General features: G+C 39.6%; 1 protein-coding gene across 9 annotated transcripts in view; it reads right to left on the bottom strand.

The window, feature by feature from the left end:
• The window catches only part of inpp4b (inositol polyphosphate-4-phosphatase type II B), a 235,419-nt gene that overhangs the window by 90,366 nt on the left and 118,592 nt on the right, over positions 1-26,461 (bottom strand). The window lies entirely within an intron of this gene.

Here is a 26,461-nt window from a genome sequence, read left to right as displayed (position 1 = left end):
CGGCCTTTTATGGGGAATGTGATGGAGTGGTGTTGAAGGGGTAGAAACTCGTTAGGATACAGTGTGACAAAGAACAGAATTTGCTGAAGATTGAATCACTTAGATGCAAATAAAATGCAAATATAAAAACTCACACTTGATGCTGCATTTCATTTCTGAACCTGAAAGGAAATCGGATAGATTTAGGTCTTAAAAACTTATTAAGGTCAAGTCTCATGCTTCAATATACAGCGTGAGCTCAGTACAATGACTGTTTTAGAATATCACCCCAATTCTTCTGGGTCAGAAGGTGTTAATTAAAATAATATAACAGCAGAGCTTGTATTAATACCTTCAACACCAGGGACTTTTACAGCCGTACACACTCTAAACTTGCTCTAAACATGCTGTTATTTAACACATACCCTATTTGGACAAAAGATTTTGGAAACCTGACCACAAGATTCTTATGTGCTCATTCAGCCACTAGAGTGTTAGTAAAGTACTGATGTAGGTGAGGTGAGAAGTCCTGGAGTGCAGTCAGTGTTCACATTTATCCCAACAGTGTTCAGCAGGGTTAAGATCAGACTTTTATAGCTTCAGAGACATCGCATACACAGCCATCCTCTACAATTGTGTGTCTCCAATGTTGAAGTTCCAGTTTTAAAAAAAAACAGCATTTGGCTGCAAAAGTCAGATGTCCCAATACTTTAGTCTTTAAAGGGCAATAAAAAACATAATTGTTGACAGGGTTAAGTTTGCGTTTTGTTAAAGTGTTTCCTGCTACGGAAAAGACAGAGGTTAGAAATGGACACTGATAAAGGATTAGAAGACAAAATCAAAAAAGAAAACTGCACTATAGTCTGTAACTGCACATTTTTTCTTCTAAAAACATCACTAATCAATGCAAACTCATGCACTTCACATCTGGCTGAATATCATCTGATCAGGTTCACTCCTTTCTGTGTTATGAGATATTGACTTCCCAGGAATGATTGACAAATCCTTGGAACCCTGGGCATGATAAGAACTCACCCTCAGTGGGATGGGATCCAGTGCAAGGTGCCGTACACACAAGCATTCAAACACACTTAGAGGCATTTCAATGCACACACTCCTAGAACTTTTTTTTTTTTTAAACAAGGAAACCCTGAGTACCCAGAAGAAAGAAAACTCTCACCAAGAGACCACGTGAACTCAGGATTGAACTGAGGATGCTGGAATTGTGAATCAGCAATTCTAACCGCTAGAAATACATCGGTGAAGAATAATAAAATCTCAGTAATACAGTTTAACAAAGTATTTTTGGGTCATAGTACAGCACAATATCCTTTCTACAAACGGGTGGCATTTTTTCCGACTTGCCAGTGCGAGGAGGACAGCGATGGTGCTTTTAAAAAGGTACAACGTGGCTTTATCCATCTCCATTAGTCCCATAGGGAGAGCAAAGTGGCTGATAGATTGAAAGCAGCAGATATCATGCTGCCTCCATCCCTCAACAGGACACACAGAAAACGACTCGAACACATCCCTTCAGCCAGCTTCTAGGCTTCCACACTACAGTCCTGGTGGTCCTGACTTTGAGCAAACGTCCTCTATAACACCTCCTCAGTATAAGGCTGGGGAGGGCTGGAGATCGCCATATATCATATTTTACACTCGTCACAGTCTCACAGGCAGCAGGATGCCACCGGTTCTCGGGACTGCAGTCCTGCCACGATTGAAATCTCATGTGAAAGCCTCAGGCAGCAGCAGCAGATGGCTTGTTAAGATAACGGATATGTGTCTTTAAAAGTTAGTGATGAAAGTTGTGAGGAGCAGAAAAGGAAATACTTTTTTGCCCCTCGTCCTTCAACTCTTTCAAAAAGAGAGAGAGGGCCACTAATTAAGGATGTGTACTTTTTGTTTTTGAAATGATTAGCGCTGACCTGCCCCAGGTTTTTCATGGGCAAATCAAGCTGCTTGGAGTGGGGTTTGCTTTTTTTTTTTTTCTCCCCCTGTACAAAGAAAGCAGACAGTTGTGATTGACCTCAAATTAACTTTGCAGCACGACTGAGTTGCGGCTCCTCCTCCGCTCGAAGCCCGCGGCAGATTGCCCGTCTGCACGCTTCCGCAGCACAAATCTAATTTGCCCTGGGCTCCTTTATGACAAGAGTTAATCAGAGAGCTTTGTTGAAGTGACAGAAAAAATGAGCCTGGCACGACTCGTGAATAATTCGGGAAACAGTTACTTTGTGGAAATGTGGTTGGTGTCGAAGAGCTTTTTTTTTTCCCTCACACCATTGTTTCAGGAAGCTTTTGTGCATTCAGTGTGCTTAAATAACACTCCGATATGTTTACCTCTTTGAGTGTCATTCGCTTTGAAGCACAAAAACATGACAATCACATTCAGATGCAGATTACAACTAACATATGAGCGATTTCTGAATTGGGAATGGGGAGTGATAGCTGAGTGGTTAAAATGCTGGAATTCTGATTGGAATGAGGTGAGTTTAAACGACAGCACCACCAAGCTAGCTCCTTGAGTAAGGCCCCTAACCTTCAGCTGTTCAGCAAGTGATAGCTCAGTGGTTAAGGTGCTGGATTACTGTTTAGAAGGTTGGGGGTTGAAGCCTAAAGCTGCCACTTCTGGGCCTTTGAGCAAGGCTCTTAACCCTCTGTGGTCCATGGGTGCCATATCATGGCCGATCCAAGCTTCTGAGCAAGCTGGGATATCTAAAGAAAAAATTTTACTCTGCTGTAATGTACTGTATATGTGACAAAAGTGACAATTGTATGTGTCTTTAGATAAAGGCGTCTGCGAAATGCCTTGAATACAGTATAAACTGAATCAGAATTCGGATCACTGCAGCATTACAGCACATTCCTGAAATCTGGACTACAATAGAAAACACTTCAGCCAGTCTCCATGTTTGCCACATATGTTCGCTTCTCTCATTTCGGCAAGCACCTCATTTGAAATTCGAGTTCCTGAGTTACAGACCAGAAAAAGAAGAAAATAAATTGCTGCAGGAATAAAGCTCAATATCTAAATGAAATATGTACAAACAAATATTTGATGTCACTGTTCGCTCTCTAAGGAAACACGTGGCTCGTAATATTTCGATATTCCTTTAAAAGCATGTTCATCGAAATGAATCAGTCACACTCACCGTCTCTTTTAAAAGTCATCTAAGAGTAATTAGACAAATACTTGTAATGCCACATTTTTAAAACAGCCGAATTTTTTTTTTGTTTAAATGATCACCTTCGTCTTTAGCTTCAGTGTGTTCAAAAAGCAGAGAAGTAAAAACAAGCCAAATGATCACACACAATATAAATAAATAAATACATAAATAAATAAATCATTAAAAAGTGTTCGAGGGTGTTATGGTCTGACAATTACACAGTTAAAAAGCAAATAAAAAACTCTATTTATTCAATTTTATTAATAAAAAGCTACTCTTTAAACTGTACTAAACTATGCAGCTATACTGTGTCACAAAAAAATATGTAAAGTGCCTCAGAGACCCAGGTGTCGAATCAGCTTTCATTTTGTTCCATTGGATTTTTCGCTTTGAAGATTGAACCCTGTTCATATAAAAGAAAAGCTAAAGCATTGTTATCCAGCAACCAGTGTAGCAAAGAAATAGACCTGGGCAGGTGTTAGAAAGCTACAGACATGACACATCACACACACACACACACACACTAATACAGTATATGAAGCTTTTCCACTACTGCTGATATGCGATAGAAATGTGACAAGGTCCTCTGGAGAGCTCACCTGGAACTGCAGCGTGTGATAGAAGTCGTCAGGTCCATAAATCAACCCTCTATCCGCAAGACTGCATCATTTACTATGAACCTACAGGTTTTTTCAAATCGGTCATTTCACGTGGCTTTAAAATGATACCAAAAAAAGAAATAGACTAAAAACAGCATGAAAGGATAGAAATATGCTTAGCTCAGGTAGAACCTAAGACATAAGCATATGGATATCAAAGAAATGCCAAGACAGCAAACTTTTCCTCTTCTCTCTCTCTCTCTCTCTCTCTCTCTCTCTCTATTTGCTGTTTTTTTTAATATATCCATTTCTGGATACCATAAGAAGAGTAGTAGTAAAGTAAAAGATTCTGCATTTAGACCTCTGATGGCTTTTGATGACCGAAGAAGTGCAGCCTTGATAAAACATATAGATGATTTAGAATCACACTCCTGATATCAAGCAAATAAAGATTGGTTCCCTTTTTGACTCTGGTTCCTCTTGGGGTTTCTTCCTCATGACATCTAGGGAAGTTTTTCCCAGCCAAAGTCGCCCCCAGGCTGCTCGTTAATAAATGGATAAATACACACCATTCACTTTAGTTCTCAAGCTCTGTAAAGCTGCTTTGAGACAATGTCCATTGTGAATTGTGCTATAGAAATAAACTTGACTTGACTTGTAGGGGACCTTAAGGTTGAGTTTACCAGTGAACTCTCGGACTGTCGATGACTAAAGCACTGGCTACAGCTGACACGAGATAAAATATGAACGTTTTGCTAGAAAGCCAAAGGTTGACCAAATACATAATAAGCATCTTGATCCCAAGCAGGAGAGATACACTATATGGACAAAAATTGTTGGGACTACTGACTTCCACAAACTGTCAAATTGGAGGCAAACAATTGTATAGGACGTCATTTAATTTTCCCTTAAACTAGGAAATCCAAATCTGTTCCAGCATAACAATGCCCTTCTGCACAAAGCCAGCTCCATGAAGATATTCTGTCCATGGGTTGGATTGGAAGATCTCCTGCTATAGAGTCCTGACCTCACCCAACACCTTTGGGATGAATGTGAGTGCTGACTGCACCCCAGGCCTCCTCACCTCACCTCACCTACAGCAGTACCTGACTTCATCAACACCGTTGTCCACCAAATCTAGTGGAACATCTTTCCAGAAGTGTGGAGGTTATTATAACAGTGAATGGAATGTGATGTTCAAAAAGCACATAAGAATCTTATAGTCAGGTGTCTACAAACTTACAACTTGAAAAGCAACTCTTTTAGGATCTAAAGCTGCATTTATGCACAGCTGCCCGGTGACAATGTCTCTTAATAAAAACACTATACTTCTTCTTCTTCTTCTTCTTCTTTCGGCTGCTCCCATTAGGGGTCGCCACAGCGGATCATCCGTCTCCATACCACCCTGTCCTCTACATCTGCCTCTTTTACACCAACTACCTGCATGTCTTCCCTCACCACATCCATGAACCTCCTTTTTGGCCTTCCTCTTTTCCTCCTACCTGGTGGCTCCATCCTCAACATTCTTCTACCAATATAATTTATGTCCCTCCTCTGCACATGTCCAAACCATCTCAATCTCGCCTCCCTCACCTTGTCACCAAAACATCCTACATGCGCTGTCCCTCTAATAAACTCATTTCTAATCTTATCCATCCTCGTCACTCCCAACGAAAACCTCAACATCTTTAGCTCTGCTACCTCCAGCTCTGCCTCCTGACTTTTACTCAATGCCACTGTCTCTAAACCATACAACATCGCAGGTCTCACCACAGTCCTATAAACTTTCCCTTTCAATTTTGCAGATACCCTACTATCACAAATCACTCCTGTCACTCTTCTCCACCCACTCCACCCTGCCTGCACTCTTTTCTTCACTTCTCTAACACACTCTCCATTACTTTGCACTGTTGAACCCAGGTACCTGAATTCCTCCACCTTCTGAAGCTCTTCTCCTGCAACCGCACCACTCCACTGCCCTCCCTCTCATTCACACACATGTACTCTGTCTTACTCCTACTGAGTTTCATTCCCCTTCTCTCCAGTGCATATCTCCACCTCTCCAGGCTCTTCTCAACCTGCTCCCTACTCTCACAACAAATCACAATATCATCCATAAACATCATAGTCCAGGAGACTCCTGTCTGACCTCGTCCGTCAACCTGTCCATCACCACTGCAAACAGGAAAGGGCTCAGGGCCGATCCTTGATGCAGTCCAACCTTCACTCTAAACCAGTCTGTCGTACCTACTGCACACTTCACTGCCGTCACACTGTCCTCATACATGTCCTGCACCACCCTTACATACTTCTCCGACACACCTGACTTCCTCATACAGTACCACAACTCCTCTCTTGGCACCCTGTCGTACGCCTTCTCTAAATCCACAAATACACAATGCAATTCCTTCTGTCCTTCTCTATACTTCTCCATCAACATTCTCAAAGCAAATATGGCATCTGTGGTGCTCTTCCTCGGCATGAAACCATACTGTTGCTCACAGATGGTCACCTCTTCTCTCAGCCTGGCTTCCACTACTCTTTCCCATAACTTCATGGTGTGACTGATCAACTTAATACCCCTGTAGTTACTGCAGGTCTGCACATCTCCTTTATGCTTAAAGATCGGTACCAGCACACTCTTTCTCCATTCCTCAGGCATCTTCTCACCTTCCAAAATCCTGTTAAACAATCTGGTCAAAACCCACTGCCATCTCTCCTAAACATCTCACGCTTCCACGGTATGTCATCTGGTCCAACCGACTTTCCACTCTTCATCCTCTTAATCGCTGCTCTCACTTCCTCCTTACTAATCTTATCTACATCCTGCTTCACCATCTCCACATCATCCAACCTTCTCTCTCTCTGATTTTCCTCATTCATCAGCTGCTCAAAATACTCCCTCCACCTTCTCAACACACTCTCCTCACTAGTCAACACATTTCCCTCTCCATCCTTTACTGCTCTAACTTGCAGTACATCCTTTCCAGCTCGGTCCCTCTGCCTGGCCAATCGGTACAAATCCTTTTCTCCTTCCTTAGTGTCCAACCTCTCATACAGCTCCTCATATGCCTTTTCCTTGGCTTTCGCCACATCCTCTTAACCTGCTGCCGCATCTCCTTGTACTCCTGCCTACTTTTCTCATCACTCTGTCTATCCCACTTCTGTTTTGCCAACCTCTTTCTCCTTATGCTCTCCTGCACTTCCTCATTCCACCACCACGTCTCCTTGTCTTCCTTTCTATTTCCAGATGTCACACCAAGTACTTTTCTAGCTGCCTCCCTCATCACTCCTGCAGTAGTTGCCCAATCATCCAACACCTCCTTAACACCACTGAGCCTCTCTCTGACCTCTTCCCTGAACCTCACACTACACTCTTCCTCCTTCAGTTTCCACCATCTTATTCTTCTTTCAGTCCTCACTCTCCTCCTCTTCATCCTCGCCTCCAAAACCATCCTACAGACCACCATCCTATGCTGTCTAGCTACACTGTCCCCTGCCAACACCTTACAGTCGCCAATCTCCTTCAGGTTGCATCTCCTGCATAGCACATAGTCCACCTGTGTGCACCTTCCTCCACTCTTATCGTCACCCTATGATCCTCCTTCTTTTAAAATAAGTGTTCACCACTGCCATTTCCATCCTTTTAGCAAAATCTACCACCATCTGCCCTTCCACATTCCTCTCCTTAAAACCATACCTACCCATCACCTCCTCATCACCTCTGTTCCCTTCACCCACATGCCCATTAAAGTCCGCCCCAATCACTAACCGTTCTTTCCTAGGTACACCATCTACCACTTCATCTAATTCACTCCAGAATCTTTCCTTCTCCTCCATCTCACAGCCAACTTGTGGAGCATAGGCACTGATGACATTTATCATCATCCTTCAACTTCCACCTTCACGATCATCACCCTATCAGAAACTCTCTTCACCTCCACTACACTCTTACTGTACTCTTCCTTCAGAATCACCCCTACACCATTTCTCTTTCCATCCACACCATGATAAAACAGTTTAAACCCACCTCCAATGTTCCTTGCCTTACTCCCTTTCCACTTGGTCTCCTGAACACACAACATATCTACCTTTCTCCTCTCCATCATATCAGCTACCTCTCTCCCTTTACCCGTCATAGTACCAACATTTAAAGTACCAACCCGGACCTCCACTCTCCTACACTGCTCCTTTCCCTGCCGTCTCTGTAGACGTCTTCCTCCTCTCCTTCTCCTCCTTCGGCCAACAGTAGCCCAATTTCCACCGGTACCCTGTCGGCTAACGATACCTGTGGCGGTCGTTGTTAACCCGGGCCTCGACCGATCCGGTATGAAATTCTCATTTGTGATCCGCATATTTGATTTGGCACGTGTTTTACGCTGGATGCCCTTCCTAACGCAACCCTCCCCATTTACCCGGGCTTGGGACCGGCACTAAGAATGCACTGGCTTGTGCCTCCCTAATGGCTGGGTTAATAAAAACACTATACAAATACATTTCAATTATGCTGCAACATATCTCAGAAGTCTGTACATGTAATTACATTATTTCTGCCCTCTATATCGGTATGAAGTCATGTGATGATTTTATAGCTGAGAAGAACTTCATGGTATTTCCGAGGGGATTTTTCCACTAATCTGATAGTGGAAATTCAGCATTACAAGCATTAGTTAAAAACAAACCAGTCAGTACTACAACACTGATAGTAGGGCTGCTGTTATTGATTATTTTAATACTCGAATGTTCTAACGATTATTCCATCGAGTAATCGAATCAGAAGTAATTTTTCTTTATTAAAGACCAAAACTAAATAGAATAGTCTTTATTTGTCACATATACAGTACATTACAGCACAGTGTAATTCGTTCTTCGCAAAGCCCAGCTCGCTCAGAGGCTGGGGTCTAGAGCGCAGGGTCTGCCATGATACGGCGCCTCTGGAGCACAGAAGGCTAAGGGCCTTGCTCAAGGGCCCAAGAGTGGCAGCTTGGCGATACCGGTGTTTGAACCCCCGACCTTCCGTTCAGTAACCCAGCACCTTAACCACTGAGCTACCAGAAAAGAAAAATGTACATAATTATTGCTGAAATTGCATAAAAGAATATCAAAAACTAAACCCATTTAGTGCATTTAAAAGCCATATTACATCAAAATACAAATACAGTGCTTTCGAAAAGTCCTTCTGCAGTGGCTGCTTAGAGTAAGTTATAGGAAAATACTTGTTTAATAAAACTCACTTACTCTCACTCATGTATTTATTTATTAAAACTCGCACTCCAGAATTTAGAGAGCGGTGTGTCAGTAATAATGGTCCGTGGGAAACACAGTGCTCTGTGTTTAGTTAAACGGACTTAACAAATCATCTAGGCAAATGTATAGAATTTACATAATTGAATTACTCGAGTTACTCGAGTAATCGTTACATCCCTTATTGTTATTTAAATTTTTGGCTGTCATACATGTATCGGTGGATTTAATATGCAGGTACAATTCACAAAATACATGATCGTAAGATTTGGAGCTCAAATCAGTTGGTGGTGCTGGGCCCTTGAGCAAGGTGCTTAACCCTCAACTACTCAGTTATATAAATTAAATAATTCTAAGTGGCCCTGGATAAGAGTGTCTGCCAAATGCCATAACTGTAATTATTATAATTTTCATACAATTACATCAGCATATGCATTATGGTCTGGGACACGTGGGAAGTGGTAAGTGGTAGCTCAGTGGTTATAGCTCCAGGTTACTGATTGCAAGTTCGGTGGGTTCAAGTCCCAGGATTGCCAAGGTGCCACTCTTGGGCCCTTGAACAGGGCCCTTCACCTCTCTGTGCTCCAGGAGAGCTATATCTTTACCATTGTGTAATGTACTGTACATGCGCCAATTACCTTTACTGAAAAGAATTTAAAAAATTCTCGAACAATGGTGTTCTCACTAAATGCTGTATTTTGATAAATTCGACATTCACTCTCTCACACACACACACACACATTTTTGCTTGGAGTATAGGAAAATTTGCATAACTGAGAGAGTAGGATTGTGTTAATTTTGCAAATGTTGTATGGATTCAATTCAATATTTATTTATATAGCACCCAACAACTACCAGGTAGAACCTATGTGCTGAACAAAGTGCAAGAGGCAATGTGCGAAATAGTAATAAAATTTGAATTAACATAAAAGTAATAAAATATACAATATCAAAGAAAAGAAGTAAATCGTTTGAACTAAAACAGAAGAGAAATAAAATAAGCATTAAAACACAACAATTAAAATAAATGTTAGGAAAGCAGGAGAATAAGCACACAATCTACTACACAACAAAGGCTTTGAATAAGTGGGTCTTTAGTTTAGCTTTAAATGTAGAGAATTCCCTTTTAGAGGTGAGATCAGGAGGGAAGGGAATTCCAAAGCTTAGGAGCTGCCGCTGAGAAAGTGCGATCACCCTACGAGTTATATCTTGTTCTAGGCACCTAGAGCAAGACATGAGGAGGACCTGAGAGTTCAGCCATGGGTGAGCAGATGATAAGTCCATTTAGATAGGATGGGGCCGTACCGGACAAACAAATAATACGATTTTATATTGAATCCTGTACTGTACCGAGAGCCAGTGGAGAGAGGAAAGGACCGGGGTGATGTGTGCACGCTTACTGGTACCAGTTAAAAGCCATGCTGCAGCGTTCTGAACCAGCTGTATATAGAGAGAGGACTGAGTAATGCCTAAATAAAGAGCGATGCAGTAATCCAATCTAGAAATAATAAAAGCATGAATGTCTTTTTCCATATCTTTTATCGAAACAAATGGCTTCACATTTGATAATAAACGGAGGTGAAAGAAGCTTGTTTTTTTTTACAACTGAGGTTACTTGCTTCGCAAAATTCAAAATGCTGTCAAATATGATGCCTAGGTTGCGAACCTCTGTTTTAAATTCTGGTGTGAGACCCCTTAGGTTAAAATTAGGCTGCTCCTGCATACTAAATAATATACACTCACACTTATTCTCATTAAGACTTAGAATAAAATGAGATATTGCATTGTTGAATGATATTACCCAGAGGTAGCATATATAGGGAGAACACCACCGGGCCAAGTATCGATCCCTGTGGTACACCATAGATTTGATTGATGTTTAAACATGAGATGTCACCCCATCTTACAGAAAAACTTCTATCTGATTTGTAAAACTGCACTGTACCTGAACTCCAACCAGGTATATTTTGGCTGAGAGATGAGAATCTTATGATCTATGGTGTCAAAAGCTGCTGTGAGGTCTAAAAGGTTCAAAACAACTGGGCAGCCACTAAAAATCTAGCTAGCAAACCAAAAAAAAAATTGCTAAAATTACAATGAGATGACCAACAAAACAGGAACAACCTTTTTTTTTTTTTTTTTAAATGCTGTTGTTTTGAGAGTGAGCCGAAATGTCAAGCCAGAATGTCAAATGGCATGACAAAGACAAATGACCAGCAGTGACAGTTTGCTGTCTACAGGATGAATATATTAAAAAGATAATGAAGGGATGGATGGATAGAAACATACAAACCTTTAAAGGGGGTAAGGGGGGTGGGGGTGGAAGCAAACTTTTTTTGCATAGCTGAATAAGCCCTTTATTTTAAGGAAAAAGAGAAAATATTTTATTTTGTATCCTGACTTTCGAAAGATTGTGGGTTAGTGGACGGAACTCAAAATGATATGAAGCAAGTCAAAAATTATAAAAACTATATTTTCGGCTGGGTGGAGTTTTTTATGGCATTAAAACAAATAATAATAAAAATGTAAATAAATATTTGTACTAACCAGGTGCATGCTGTTATACTAAGAAACAGTATTCCAAGCATACAACTAAAAAAATTCCGGCTAGAACTGGAAAAATAATGGACTTTTGCCAATCCTGCTCAGCAGAGAGCCCTTGAACGAGTGACAAAACATCCACACAAATTCCGACAAAGCAAAACAAATTACTGGGTCGGCTGCAAGTTTGCTTCCTTATACAGATGTTAAAACCCCGGGCTTTCACCCTAAATAATAATTCACCACTTTCTGAATTGCTGTTCCAGCTTTTACTTATACACCAGCATGCTTAAGAAAAGATACTTAAAGAAATATTTCCTTCTCTTTGTAATTTTCGTAATAATATTTGATTTTTATCTCCTCAAACGCACTTCAAAGATGTCTGGAGAAGCAGAACGAACCCTAACCTCATTTCTATCCGTTGCATCCAGTGGTATATTTTTGTACCGAGCACGTTTCCAAGAACTGAAAAAACAAACCATGTTTCCTTAAACCATGGTCCACAATGGAACCAAAATAATGAAAATGACATGCAAAAATACGTCAATAAATAAACAAAAATCTAAATGAATACATTTGTAATTTAATCATTTCTAATGTGATATTTTAGCCACTTCATATGTAATTCTGTTTCCTGATAATAAAAAAAGCACTAAATATTAAACTCAGTGATTTCTGCAGTTTTAATTTCCTCACATTCCATGTAAGTAAAAGGCCCCATTTCTGAAAAAAAAAATAAGTGCGTGTATAATGTTAGTGTAGAATAATAGTAATGTGTAGCTTAAAAGATAAATACCTTGAACCAAATTCAATGGCTTGATTAGAAGCTTTTAAAAACGAACTGGTATTTCTATAATTGGCAATAAGCAAAATTCAAAATATCCATTAGAGAATTTAATAAACAATCTATTTATTGAGTAAAATATGCGGGTCAAACAGCAAACGAATGTTTAATATAAACACATTTCTCAATAGCGTGAAAGGCACAAGGTCGGAAATGTGGTGTGCGTCACGTTTGGTGTAATTACCCATACTCCACATGTGAATTTCCTTTAACGCTTTTTTGAATAGGAAATCGTTCACCTGTTTTCAGCAATCTGTTTAGTAAGCTGCCATGAAAAATCTGTTCTTTTGGTTTTTTCGACCGAGGCGTCCCTGAACGGCTGAAGGGAACGGCGTCCCTGATGCTGGTGTGTACTAGATACAGTCTAAAAAAGTAGAGCTCGGGGATTCTTCAGTGAAAAACACATTAGAGTTTTTCTCCTCCGTCTATCTAACCCGTTCCCGCTGCCTCCCTCCATCGTTCAGACCTGCTCCCTCGCTTCTTCCCAGACCTCTCGGTGGGGTAGGCGTGAAGGCGCTCCATACGTCTCTGTCCGCCTGCTGGCGAGTCTGGCTCGCATTCCTGACCCAGATAAAAGCCGGACAGGGCTAAATATAGCGAGTGGTTTATTGAGGACAAATGTTATGATGAGCACCTGATGATAGGGGAAATGGACACCAGGAAAGGAGCATGCTTTCTTTTCTTTTCTTTTTTTATTTAACCTATTTAACCTACTAGGCAATAAATAAATAAATAAATAAATAAATAAATAAAACAGGATGCTATGGCAAGAGATGAGTGTGACAGATGGAGGCTTTGGATGAATACCAGGATTTTCTAAACACACACACACACACACATGCACAGACTCTAGATTACTTCTTAGCCACTGCCTATTTTCACTCTCGCCCATATGACATTGCTGAGCCTCCACTGCACGCGGAACCCATGTAACGTGTGGATCTAGGGCAGAGGTCCCCCTGCTTATTAGGCGTGATTAAGGAGAGGACACGAACTACGCTTCTAAAACGGCTTTCTCAGCTGCTTTGCGTTGCACTCTGGTCCTAATTTCATCTATTTGTGCTTGATGATAGGGGCCGCACAGGCCTGCGTCCTCTGACATCAGCTTCAATGTGAGTGAGAAGTCAATAAGACTAATCAAACGGCCTGTCAAGCATCTGATGACTCTTTAATTGAAGGTGATCTGCTCACTAAATGAACTGACCACAAGGGTGCTTATGATAATAGAACGAGCGTGCGCTGTGTGTCTGGGAAGAGTAAGGTCAAGTGCAGTGTGATTCAACACCCTCCGAGCTCCGCATTCAGCCGCGTACCAAGAGTCGCCAGAGATCGAAGAAAAAAGCATTAAAAGTGTCGGAGAAGTGTGAAGTGATGATCAGATTCTGAATAAGGACCGTCTTTGAGCTTTAAAAAGCCAGCACTGAAAAGACTCAAAAGACTCATTGTAAGTACAAAATGTCTGATTTGAAGTGTTTTATTTCAATGCTGCTACAGTAATCAGCCAATTACTCTATACTACTTCAGACAAAATAAGAAAGGACCCTTGAAAGGGACCAGACTTCAAAGGGAAAGTGCAATTACAATTAGTTCTCTTCTATAACTGTGCATCATATGGGGAAAAAGTGCAAATGTTTATTCAGTGATTCATTAGAGTTTTATCATAACGGTTGAAGTTATCAACTGTTCACTGATGGAGAATTGAACGCAATGCAATCCCAAAGCAAGTAAAACTGTTCGTGTCAAGTGTGTGGTCCGGATGCCATCTTCATGGTTTTCTGAGTGCCACAGCAATCTCATGTATCCTTTAGACTGTCTATTTGAAGGCTATACTCAGCTGCACTGAGTGGCTGCCAGGTGATGAGAACTTCAACCAGAAGTAAAGCATCAAGAAGGAAGCAGAACAATTTAGAATAACATCACATTTAATATTGTCGACTTAATTTCTCATAATCCTGGATTTGTTTCTCACAATTAGGGCTGCTGTTATAGATTATTTTAGTACTCGAGTATTCTAACAATATTTCCTTCGATTAATCCAGTAATCGGATAAGAAGTACTTTTTCTAGTAAAAGTAAATAAAACAGGGAAAATAAAACAGGTCTCTAAAAATGAACATATAATTTGTTTTTCTTTTTTAGACAAATGTTCATTGCTGAAATTTCATACAAGAATATCGGTGAAAACTAAACCCATTCAGTGCATTTAATAGCATATTACATTAAGATACAAATACTCAAGTGCTCAGTGTTTTCTTTATGTTTTAGTTTGAAATTGTCCCAAACTTCAAAAATTTTCCAGTGTTTTTTCTTTTGGCCTGAATCTTTTCCTCGGCCCCTCGCTGTTTTCCGTCATTTTTTATTCTGCAGCATCTTCTGTGTTTACCTGTTTGGAGCGCTCCAGCGGGTGGTGCGTCAGTAATAATGGTCCGTGTGTTAAATGGACTAAACAAAGCATCGGGACAAATAATTAGCCTCAATGAATTTTTGTAATAGAATTACTTGAGTTACTGGAGGAATCATTTCAGCCCCACTTACAATTTTGACTTTATTTCTCGCAATTTAAAATGTATTTCTCACAATTCCCAACTTTATTTCATTTTCAGAAATAAACTTTAATTGGCGGGAATTAAGTCAGAAAATAAAGTCAGAATTGCAAGAAATAAAGTCCAAATTGCCAGAAAAAAGACGGAATCGCTAGAAATAAAGTCGGAATTGCGAGAAAAAGTCAGAATTGCGAGAAAAAGTCAGAAAAGTGAGAAATAAAGTTGGAATCGCTGGAAATAAAGTCGGAATCGCGAGAAATAAAGTCGGAATCGCGAGAAATAAAGTCGGAATCGCGAGAAATAAAGTCGGAAAAAGTTCGAATCATGAAAAATAAAGTCAGAAGTTACAATTTCAGGCAAAAGAAAATGTGTATAAGGAAATGGGCTTCCTTAGGTTAGTCTTTGTAATAAATAAAACTTTAACAAACAAACAAAAAACAGCTTATGGCACAGAGTAACCACAAACAACAAACTAGTTCATCCAAATATTGTAATAAATTTATTTTTATTTATTTATTTTTTTTCTACACAAACCTGTCACTTGCATTACAGCTTAAACTACAGACAAAGCTGCTGTGTTTTCAAAGAATAAAAAACAGTATGTCAGGGATATGACAAAGTCCGACGCTGATCCAGAGTTTCAAGCAGGTATCGGATCAGTGCATTTTTATCTCGAGTGTTACACGAAACCTAAATCTCTCTCTGATAACTGTCGGATAAGAATGAACAAATAAACAAACTCAGATGCCAGTCCATCTCTCCAACTCAAACCTGGAGCAGAAATAAGCTGCTTCCACTTATCTCTGTAGCAGGTGTATTTGCACTCACACACACAGATCCACATTAAAACATTTCGCTCTCTCAGATTTTCTCTTTTTTTTCCCCTCCTCAGTATTAGCTATCCTTCTTTGTGAATATAAGCAGCCCTCTCTGTCCTGCTCTCTCCTGTTCTCTCTCCCTCTGTCAGCATCAGGACCCTGGGTTTCTCGTCTAAAAAGCTTTTTGGAAATCAGGCCATGGCCTTCCGCCTTTTATTTTCATGAAGTATCATTACACGTTGCGCGCTGTTCTCAGGACTAAGGGGGCCGAAAGACGAGTGCCGAACGGTGACGACAAAATAAAAGAAGCAGGTGCAAACAGGGGGCGGTCTCTAACCTCGAGCACAATTCAACACCAATAAGATACGGTATTATTATGCAAAACTGACAGACAGTCAGGCTGATGGGAATATTATAATATAACGTGGAGGGAGCTTGATAGCTGGAAGGAAGACTAGTTCTGAGAGCTTTAATAAGGAGTGTAGTGGGTGGAGCTGTTTTTATAAGATTCTCCATACTGGAAACATCCTCAGCAGCAGGGATTTTGTAGGAATGAGCAATGTTTTTACACTTCACTCCAGGCTTCTGTTATCACATAATCGACACGCCGAAAGCGCCAGTGATAAATTAACACTTTGAAATAAGGCTGGAGTGATTAAATGGTGTGCGTTGGAGACTTGTCTGGCAATGTAATTAAATTTGACACTGATTCTGCTGTGTGATTTAGTTAATTCAATGTTGAAATAATCTTTCACCGAGCTCTCCTTTATTAATAATATGAAATATGCACTGCTTGGCTTAAAACGTTCCGTGATGGTTTTAAATCCTGGCTTCGGACGCACATTCTTTCAGTATGAGTTTCATGGCCTCAGTATTTGAATCTGTCATCTTCCTATGTTTCAGAATTAATGATATATGTTTAAATGCTGATGCACTTTTTAAAAAACTTTCTCTCAACACTGATCAACTGCTCTAGTAAAGCCTTTGGAGCTAAAGCTGCCTGCATGTGCATATACAACACAACAAAAAAATGTATGGTTTCTCCACTCAAAATCAATAAGGCATTCCAGCTCCTCCACTGACCACAAAAACCCACCATCAGGAAACTTGAAACAGGAAGTGGAGTCGAGTCGAATCAATCATGTTCTTCAGTATGTAGCACCAACAGCTGAGCTTCCACACCTGATAAAATGGTTCAATGGAGGACCAGCAAGCAGTTCTTTTCACACTCCAACAAATGTGCTGAACTCTTTTGGGACAAGCAGGCCAGAGTATTAAAAAACCTTCAATTTGGAAAACCTATGCTTTGAGGCTTAAACTCAAGTAACTCGCGTACAAAAGTTTGGCTTTGGGTTAAAAGGTTTAAGTCAATACTTTATTTTTTTGCTGATATCCAGTGAAGTTCTCTTCACATTCCAGCAGTTTTAATAAAATAAGTGCTCAGTTGAGAAACTCCAGTCTCTGTGGCACCACAGGATTTGTAAATGGTAGAAAGACATGGACAACGTGTCTGTTAATTATGTTGGCTGCCTTAACAGTGCCCCCAAACTTGGCGATTTAATTAATTTGATTTGTATTTTTTTTGCGATTTTAACAATGAACATTGTCTCAAAGCAGATTTTACAGATAACGTGGTGATTAGGAATGCATAGGAATGCTGTTTAGGTGTAAGTTTGCCCCTAATGAGCAAGCTAATGACGACTGTAACAAGGAAAATCTCCTCAATATTTATTACGACTTGGATTATTCATAATACGCCACTATAGGAACCACTGATATGATATGAGAACCTGAAAGAGGAAAAGATCTTTCAAGTCAGAACACAGGAGAAACATTTGTGTTGAATGTCTAACTCATTTAAGTCTCACCACTCGTGTTGTTGCGAACGTCTGTGTGAGGTTGTTTTCTGCACCTCGTCATGTCTTTGGCACTGCGCCTGAATTGTTCATACTGGGGTCAAATATCTATGCTTGTCGATTATTCATACACAGTGTCATTCCCTGTCTTGCTCTGAACCGCTTTTAACTGTCGTTACATATCTTTCATCTTGGGTATGACCCCAAACAAGACAAAGTGCTTACTGAAGATGAATTAGAAACAAATACATCCAATATCCTTGACATATTATCATGACCTTGCTCCCCTCGACATTAAGGGTCCCCAAAGTTCAGCCTGCCCCTACATTTGAAACGACCCTCTGAACAAAGCCAAAGACATATTAAAAAAAATAAAAAATGTATATATTCTTTACTCATATTACATTTGTATTTGGTAATAAAGTTTGGCTTTCAAATAAAACTTTCCATTAGTTATTAATAGAGTTCAATGCACCGATAGTTTTTCCGGCTTACCGTCTGCTGTATTTAAAAGAGCGGCCTCTGGAGGTGAATCACTGACACCACGCACTGTTTGTTTTTACACATGAGACGGCACGCCGCAGGGAGAGCGATATATTATATTTATTATTCATAATTTAGTAATTATAAAATGATATTTATAAATATATATATTTCCTTTCGTTATTCAGCACTTTTTTAAATAATTTTTGTAATTAAGTTCAGTACTATTTTACACTGAGTGTTTACCAATAACCATTAAAAAACCTTTTTCATCCAACCGAGCTATCGGTATCCGCTATCTGTCAAACTCTAGTTATTAACATAGCCTAATTATAGCCCTAATTGTATTACATTCACCCACCAACCATATGCATATACATAAGTAAATAAATGTTTTGATTTTAACACCAATAAATATTTAAAAAAGTAATTATGATACTAATAACGCTCATTCAATATTCTATATATTTTGTGAAAAGTAACGCTCATACTCTATGTCTGCATGGTGCAGAACAAAGTAATAAGCTAATCTAGCATTAGGAGTCATAATTATTACATTTAACATCATAATAAAATCTTCACAATAATACTGGTAGTCACTTTGGCACGTTTGTGACCCGGCCCCCCCATTAAAGAAAGGAAAAATGATGTGGCCCTCACTGAAGAAAGGACCCCTGCTCTATATATTTCTCTTACAATAACAATGATCTATTCCTTTACTGTAGCAGAAATTATTTCATACAGCAAAGTACATTGTACAGCAATTAATAACGATATGCAATATTGTATAAGGGGAAGCTCTACTACTGAAAATATGATCTAACAGAAGGCATTAATAATACATTACAATGCATTTCTGGTATAAAGCGTATTAAATACAGTATTACAGCGTATTCAGAAGGAAAAGAAACACAGGGCAGACACGGCACAAAGCCCGGACAGGATAACAGCTCTAGGCACACATCGTGTCTCCCTGCATCTCTATTTAAAGCCACAAACCGCCACGGCTGTGACTCAGTGACTCGGCGACACAACCAGAAAGTGTAATTATTATTTTTTAATGTGAGCATAACAGTGACAAACTGTGTGTTTTTGGCTGATGGTGAAGCAGGCGGGCTGTGGTGGTCTGTAATTACAGATGGTTGTCTGATGACAGTGCCAAACACTGTGACAGGCGCAGCAGAGGCAGAAAGAGAGAGAGAGCGTGAGTTCGAGAGAAGAAGAGAGAAAATCAGATTAAAGAAGCAGGAGGAGGAAAGTCACAGCTGCTGTCACAACTTTGTCCAGTGTTTTTCTCTTCTAATTGAATTGGAAGTGACCACACGTGTGTACAGACACACACACACATGGCCAAACATACACACAGGCACAATGCCATCATGGGAATCTTAATTGGGAGCGCTGTGTTTACTACATGGAAACATTTTTAGCTGCTTTGCCATAGTGCTGATGCCAGACATTAAAAACTACTCACAGGAACATTTGTCAACAAGTTTTTATAAATAGTTCTTCATAACTGTGTTTATGTGTGTGTGTGTGTGTGTGAGGGGGGCTCATGTATGATACGCTGTCTAGACAGAATACACACAGAGCACTACAAGACAAACAGCACTACTATTAATACTCTACACATAACTTACTGCTAAATCCTTAGGCTAAAGAAATGCTGGCCAAGATCAAGGTGACACAACAGATGCAAGATATAAAATATGCTTCATGTGTACAACGGGTTACATACAGGTTACATATATAACACACAAACGTCAGTTCTGACCTTCATATCGATATTACAAAAAGCTTACAGGAACAGTGAGACGTTCTCTTTGGAAACCGTGGGCTTTACAAGCATGAATAAAGCCCACGCTTTTCTTTGGGCCTTAACTGTACAACTCAGTATAAATATTCGATTTTCTTGGAAAGCAACAAAAAAATGTAGACCCAAGGCATGACAATAAACATGTTATGTTATACATTTTAATTTCACATTTTATTTTTCACACAAATATCTGTACTTTTAACTTCTTACATTTTCAAACCAGACTCGTTACTTTAGTTTTAATTTTTTTCATTTAAATTTCGGCACATCAACCCATTTCTTGTCATTGCGCATCTTTTTCATTTTGCCACTGGTGTATCATTTCCTCTCACACACCACAGACGTCGGTTAGTTTACAAAGCAAACAACAAGTGCAGCAGAAGGCAACAAGAAGTCTGAGGGTAACGTGGATGAGACAGAGGGAGTCAGTGATGTAATCATGACTGAGAACAAACACATTCCTGATCATCATCATCTTTTCTCTGCTTGTGTTCTATATGGTGGATGTTCAGTCTGAATACATTCATTAGATACCAAAATTTGAATTCTTTTGTATGAACATATTAATATGATGTGAGGTTCAGTTACCAGTGTGACACTAAAACAGGTTGTAGTAATGTCTACTTTTTACTTTTTACCTAAGTACATCTCAGAGTCCAAACTTTTTTACTTTACCCTGAATAAAAAGTGTAAAATTTTTACCAGAGTCTTTTAAAACATGACTATATGTACTTCCACTTGAGTGAAGGATGTGTGTACTTTTACTGTCTCTGGGTCTTACTGCAGGCAACCACATATGGCTGGAAATGGCTGGTTTTCATATACCTTTGCTTTAGTGTATGTGTGCGTCTATATACAGTCATTCAAAGAGTTTTCTTTATTTTCATGACTATGAAAATTGTAGATTCACACTGTAGGCATCAAAACTATAACACGTGGAATTATATATGGAATTATATACATAACAAAAAAGTGTGAAACAACTGAAAAATCACATATTCTAGGTTCTTCAAAGTAGACACCTTTTGCTTTGATTACTGCTTTGCACACTCTTGGCATTCTCTTGATGAGCTTCAAGAGGTAGTCACCTGAAATGGTCTTCCAACAGTCTTGAAGGAGTTCCCCGAGAGATGCTTGGCACTTGTTGGCCCTTTTGCCTTCACTCTGCGGTCCAGGCACCCCTAAACCATCTCGATTGGGTTCAGGTCCGGTGACTGTGGAGGCCAGGTCATCTGGTGCAGCACCCCATCACTCTCCTTCTTGGTCAAATAGCCCTTGATGCCTTCAGTGTGACTCTACAATTTTCATAGTCATGAAAATAAAGAAAACTCTTTTGTGTCCAAACTTTTGGTCTGTACTGTGTATATATATATATATATATATGCCATAGGGCCATGTTTACTGCTGCAACTGTTACTGCTGCACTTGAACTCAGTTTCTGTGTTTACTTTCAATTTGGGAGAGTGACTCATCATTAATAAAAAAATCCTGTATCCCAGTAACTCTGATAAGCTCTGGGTGTGATCCATCAAGCCAAAGCAATGCAGTCAGGCCTTAGAGTAAATACCCAGCCTGTTGTAAAGTCATGGCTGAGTACTATATGAGAGGATCTACAGAGCAGTTCAGTCATGCGGTTAGACCATCATGCAGTATATAGTACATGTCTGCATGAGGCCTGAGCAACACATTATACTTTAAACACAGTACGAGCGAGGTGCTTAAAAAATAGATGGCATTTTATAGCGGCGGTTTTGTCAGCACCGAGAGGCTGCTTGTTCAACATTTGTGCTTGAGTACAACTGACGCTTGCTTACTTGAGTGTGATGTTTTCGGTCGTTATCACTCGTATGCAGGCTGCTGAATAGCACCGCAGCCATTATGCAACTTCCTTTTTTCCGCAAAAAAGCATTAAAAACCATTTAAAACAATTTTTTTGTCACAGTGTGAATGTTTGTAATTCGCTACCATGACATGCAACGGCAATATTCGCGCAAAGCAATTAGCACATACATGATTTTGTGCCATAATGACGAACGGCATAACGATGAGAAAATTGAATTCGCGCATACTGCGACTTGTTTAGCGCGAGATGAAATTGCTGTTTATCTTTGTTAGGATTCGATGATGTTCTCAGTCTCACAGCATCTTTGCTCCACATCTAAATCATGCATGAGGGTCGCTACCATGGGTGATGCATTTAATCATTCTATCAAAAGTCACTTAACATCCGACTTATTTCTGCAGAGCTTTTAGATGCACCCGATCGATATCTACCCAGAATTTCAATCAACGAGAGCTCCGTGGAACATGTACAAAATGCGAACTCATGCACCCTGTTGTATTTGTAACGCACTCTTGTCTCTAAATCAGTCTATCAAGATGTAACACACTTTTCATTTTATAGAGACTTTATTTCCACTGTAGTGATGCTTGTTGCTGCAAAGAAAAGTGCACTAACGCTTCAAATGTAATCACAATAAACACAAATACACAATATATTCACTGTCTCATGCTTTTAAATAAACTCTGGACTGTCTACATGCCTTCAGTTTCGCCTTCATCTGTGGGAGTTTGTTGACGTCCTAAAAAATTAAGTACAGCAGACGGAGTGCATGCGATTTTGACTGGAGAAAATGGACGATTTAGGAAAAAGCAATCCTCTCTCAGAGTAAGTCTGAGTGATCAATCAAAATAATGCAGGCCGAGACAGGACAGGGATTTATTTATTTATTTATTTTATAACTATGCAGAGGTGTGGAGGCTGATAGCACAGGACAGGATGAAATGCAGAACTGTGAAAAAAGGCTGGTGGTAGAAATATCTGAAATACAATAAAAAATACACTCACCTATATGACACCGATGCGTCTCTCTGGCAAAGTTCACTCGCCCTTCCGCTGCCTCTCTGTTAATCTCTTCCATTGTTCGTCCCATAAACCCGCCAACGTACACATCGATTTTTACAACCTCAAGCAACACGTCATACCCAGATACAGCAATTTTCTTTAAAACAGTTACTTCGGGCCTGTCCTTGAATGCAGTGACAATAGGAGAGTACAGTCACATGACTCGAAAAGCAATGAAGAAAGTACAAAACGATGTTTGATCATAAGCACGGTGTGACCATGTCCTCATTCTTTTGACACAGGTAATACTGCTCCACAAATGCTGGGAAATACCGTACTATTACATAGGATGTTTACATGGTTTCATTTGAGCTGAACGAAATCATTCGAAATGGATGCATGCAATTAAAAGGTTGAACAAAACGTTTTTTAAATTTTTATTATTATTTCTTTGTAGGCACATATAGCCGCTAATATGACATCTTGAGACGTTTGTGCGGAGTGAAAAAATCACTTTGAAAGACATTTGTTGACCTTTATCAAATCTTAAGTCTTGGCAAATGTAGCCAAGTCACACTCGAGTTCCAGACAGGGAAGGTCAAGCGGACGGGGTGTGTTATCAGAGCTGTAATTTCAACTTGGCACCAGAGTGTGTGTGTGTGTGTGTGTGTGTGTGTGTGTGTGTGTGTGTGTGTGGTGCCTGCATGAGGCCTGGCTGAGGGGCGAAGGATTCGAAATGGCTGTTGATGCGAGTCATTGATATTGACAAGCCGGGCTGTTAGCATTCTGCATGTTAGCTGGTGAAAGTCACTGGGATTAAACTCATTAGATCTTACATTGTGGCAGTCTTCTTTACTGACAACTGCTACTAATCCCCTCTGATCCCAGGCCACCGTCTATTCCTATAGTATAAATACACCTCTCTCCCTCTCTCTCTCTCTCTCTCTCTCTCTCTCACACACACACACACACACACACACACACACACACACACACACACACACAGATTCTTAGAGCTAACAATATGACAGCTCAGTGTAAATAACTATACCGGCTAGTTTAAAGGTATGGTTGAAAATTGTTTTAAATGTCTATAATAATCATAGAACACCTTCGAAAATGATGACTCTCAAAACATGTAATGTACCTGCCTATTTCTAGTTTTTTATTTTCAGGCTTCTGTTTAAAATGTTCTGTCCTTGAAATTACATCCTGTACTGAGCTCTTCACCTCTGCTACTTCTGCAAAGGCAGCTGTTAAGTCTTTGCTTTGGAGAGGCAAAGATAAAAATCAATTATGACAAAAAAAAAAAAAAAGAAGGCTTATTTTGTTTTAACTGCTTTGCCAAATCTACAAATTTAATCTAATTAAAAAATTGCAAACTGCTCCTTTAAGCGAGATCCATGTTTTAGTTATCCAAATGCCACATTGCTGAGCTTTATAATGGCTCATAATGAGCTGTGTAAGCAGATCAGTATTAACACTGATGATGCCTGGTGATGATATTGAATATCAAATAATAATTTAAGTAGCTATATAACATTAGCTAAAATAAGACATTGTAGGTAGACACCCATATCTCCCGAAACCAATTAAATATGATGATACATACAGGGTGTATTGTGTGTGTGTGTGTGTGTGTGTGTGTGTGTGTGTGTGTGTGTGAGTGAAGTCCCTGTCTGTAAAAGGCTTCTCAAATGGCAGTCATTAAACACTTAAGCTCTAGATCTCCTGCCTACAAGTCAGTGGCTCTGAAAAACCCAGCTTATTAGAGTCAGTCCAGTGTCATAGCCCCACAATCCCTTAACCTCCCTCATGCTAGCATTAGCATAAACCAGGCCCCATCTTCCCAGTGCAGCATGGCCTCAGCTGCCCAGCTGATCTGCAGGGAGTGTAATATCAGTGCACGGATGAGCTGTTAGAGCTGACACACTGCTCTATAACCTCCACAAGCAGGAAGGCGAGTAGTTGGGTTCCAGCAGGATATGGCTGGACATGCAGAGAGGATAAGTGCATTAATATATACAATATAATATATACACACACACACACACACACACACACACACACACACACACACACACACACTAATACAGTTTGCCTGCATGTATGCGATATATATTTTTCTCTATCAAAGGATGAAAATGCAGTAATAGTGATGTTTTAAAATGTCACTTGCTAGTATTGTATTAGAGGATATACCAATGTGTTTCCGGCACTTCTCACTCGCTGAATGGTTCGACTTGGATCACCTAAAGGTCTGAATTTGTTTTCTGCTTGCTTCAGGGCAATATCTCACCTCAATACTGTAGATGTGTACCAAAGACTTACTGCTGTAATCATAAAAACTGGACTCTCATTCACAACCTACTCAAACTCAGCACTCACTACTGTTTGTGTTTACACTATACTGTAATGATTTACCATTTTACAATCCAGTGTCAATCAGAAGTAATTAGTTTTAGAATTTCAGAACTACATCCGGATTTCTGTCCATTGTTAAAATGAACTATACAGATAAACCTGCAAATAATATGCAAACAATGTGCAATATTATATGATATCTATCTATCTATCTATCTATCTATCTATCTATCTATCTATCTATCTATCTATCTATCTATCTATCTATCTATCTATCTATCTATACTGTTATATTCATGTATATGAACTGTTGTAGCTACTCTGCGAATAGCCAGAAGGTTAATGGTCAAATCTAAGAGCTACCAGAAAGCCCATGTAACCTTTAACCACTTACTTTTGTACTCAAATTGGAATAGAAAATAAAAAGGAGTAGATGAGGTCGGTCACTTTGCATACTTATATCTATTGTTACGGATAAGTATACCTCCTCTACCAATGGACAAAAGGGAACCATACGATCAATCTCCATTGGACCGCAATTGGCGTAATTATAGTGGCATAGTAGCAGATACAATACATTTTATTTATTTCTTTTTCTGCAAGAGTACATGCTAAACAGAAAACGTCAAAATGATCAACAATATCTGTGATAACGTGTCATGACATCACACTAACACCTTATACCACAGCGCTGTTATGTTCTTTATCGCAATTGATCAGTGCATATTGATTCGTTTTCTCTAAAAGCAGCTCTGAAAAAAGCAAATCACAGGTTTATATTAATGCACTTTGTAATGCACCTGCATTTATATAGTAAAATCTATAGTGACTTGTATTGCAGGCAAAACACATAACTCAAGCCTTATATATATCATTAAAAAATATTCCTATTAATCACAGTCAGCAAGTTTTTCACCAAGTCTTCAGATTTTGGGTAAAGAATCACAATTTAAATATCATTTTTTTGACTTGTTAATTCAACAGAAAGAGATGGAAAAAAGTGTTGAGGGATCGATTGTTTATAACTGCTATAAAGAAAGTAACTCTGGTTAATTCCACAGATTATCACTGCTAATGTAAATTCCAAAGAAAAGTGAATGAATGGAAATTACAGCACAAACAGGGACAACGTCTACATACGGAATGTGTGCCGAGCTGATTCGTGCCAAATCACCATGCTGTTGCATCGAGACAAATTTAACACATTTGAAAGCCTAATCAGATCAAGGCTAAACACACACACACACACACACACACACACACACACACACACACACAATTACAAAAAACTAATCAGAGACACACCGACAATACAGCTACAAAATTGCTACATGCGATGATGCTTTAAGAAAAATTCCTAGTT

This window comes from Silurus meridionalis, chromosome 2 (assembly GCF_014805685.1).
Source record: "Silurus meridionalis isolate SWU-2019-XX chromosome 2, ASM1480568v1, whole genome shotgun sequence".
Taxonomy (NCBI): domain Eukaryota; kingdom Metazoa; phylum Chordata; class Actinopteri; order Siluriformes; family Siluridae; genus Silurus; species Silurus meridionalis.
This window is presented reverse-complemented; position numbering and strand designations above follow the sequence as displayed.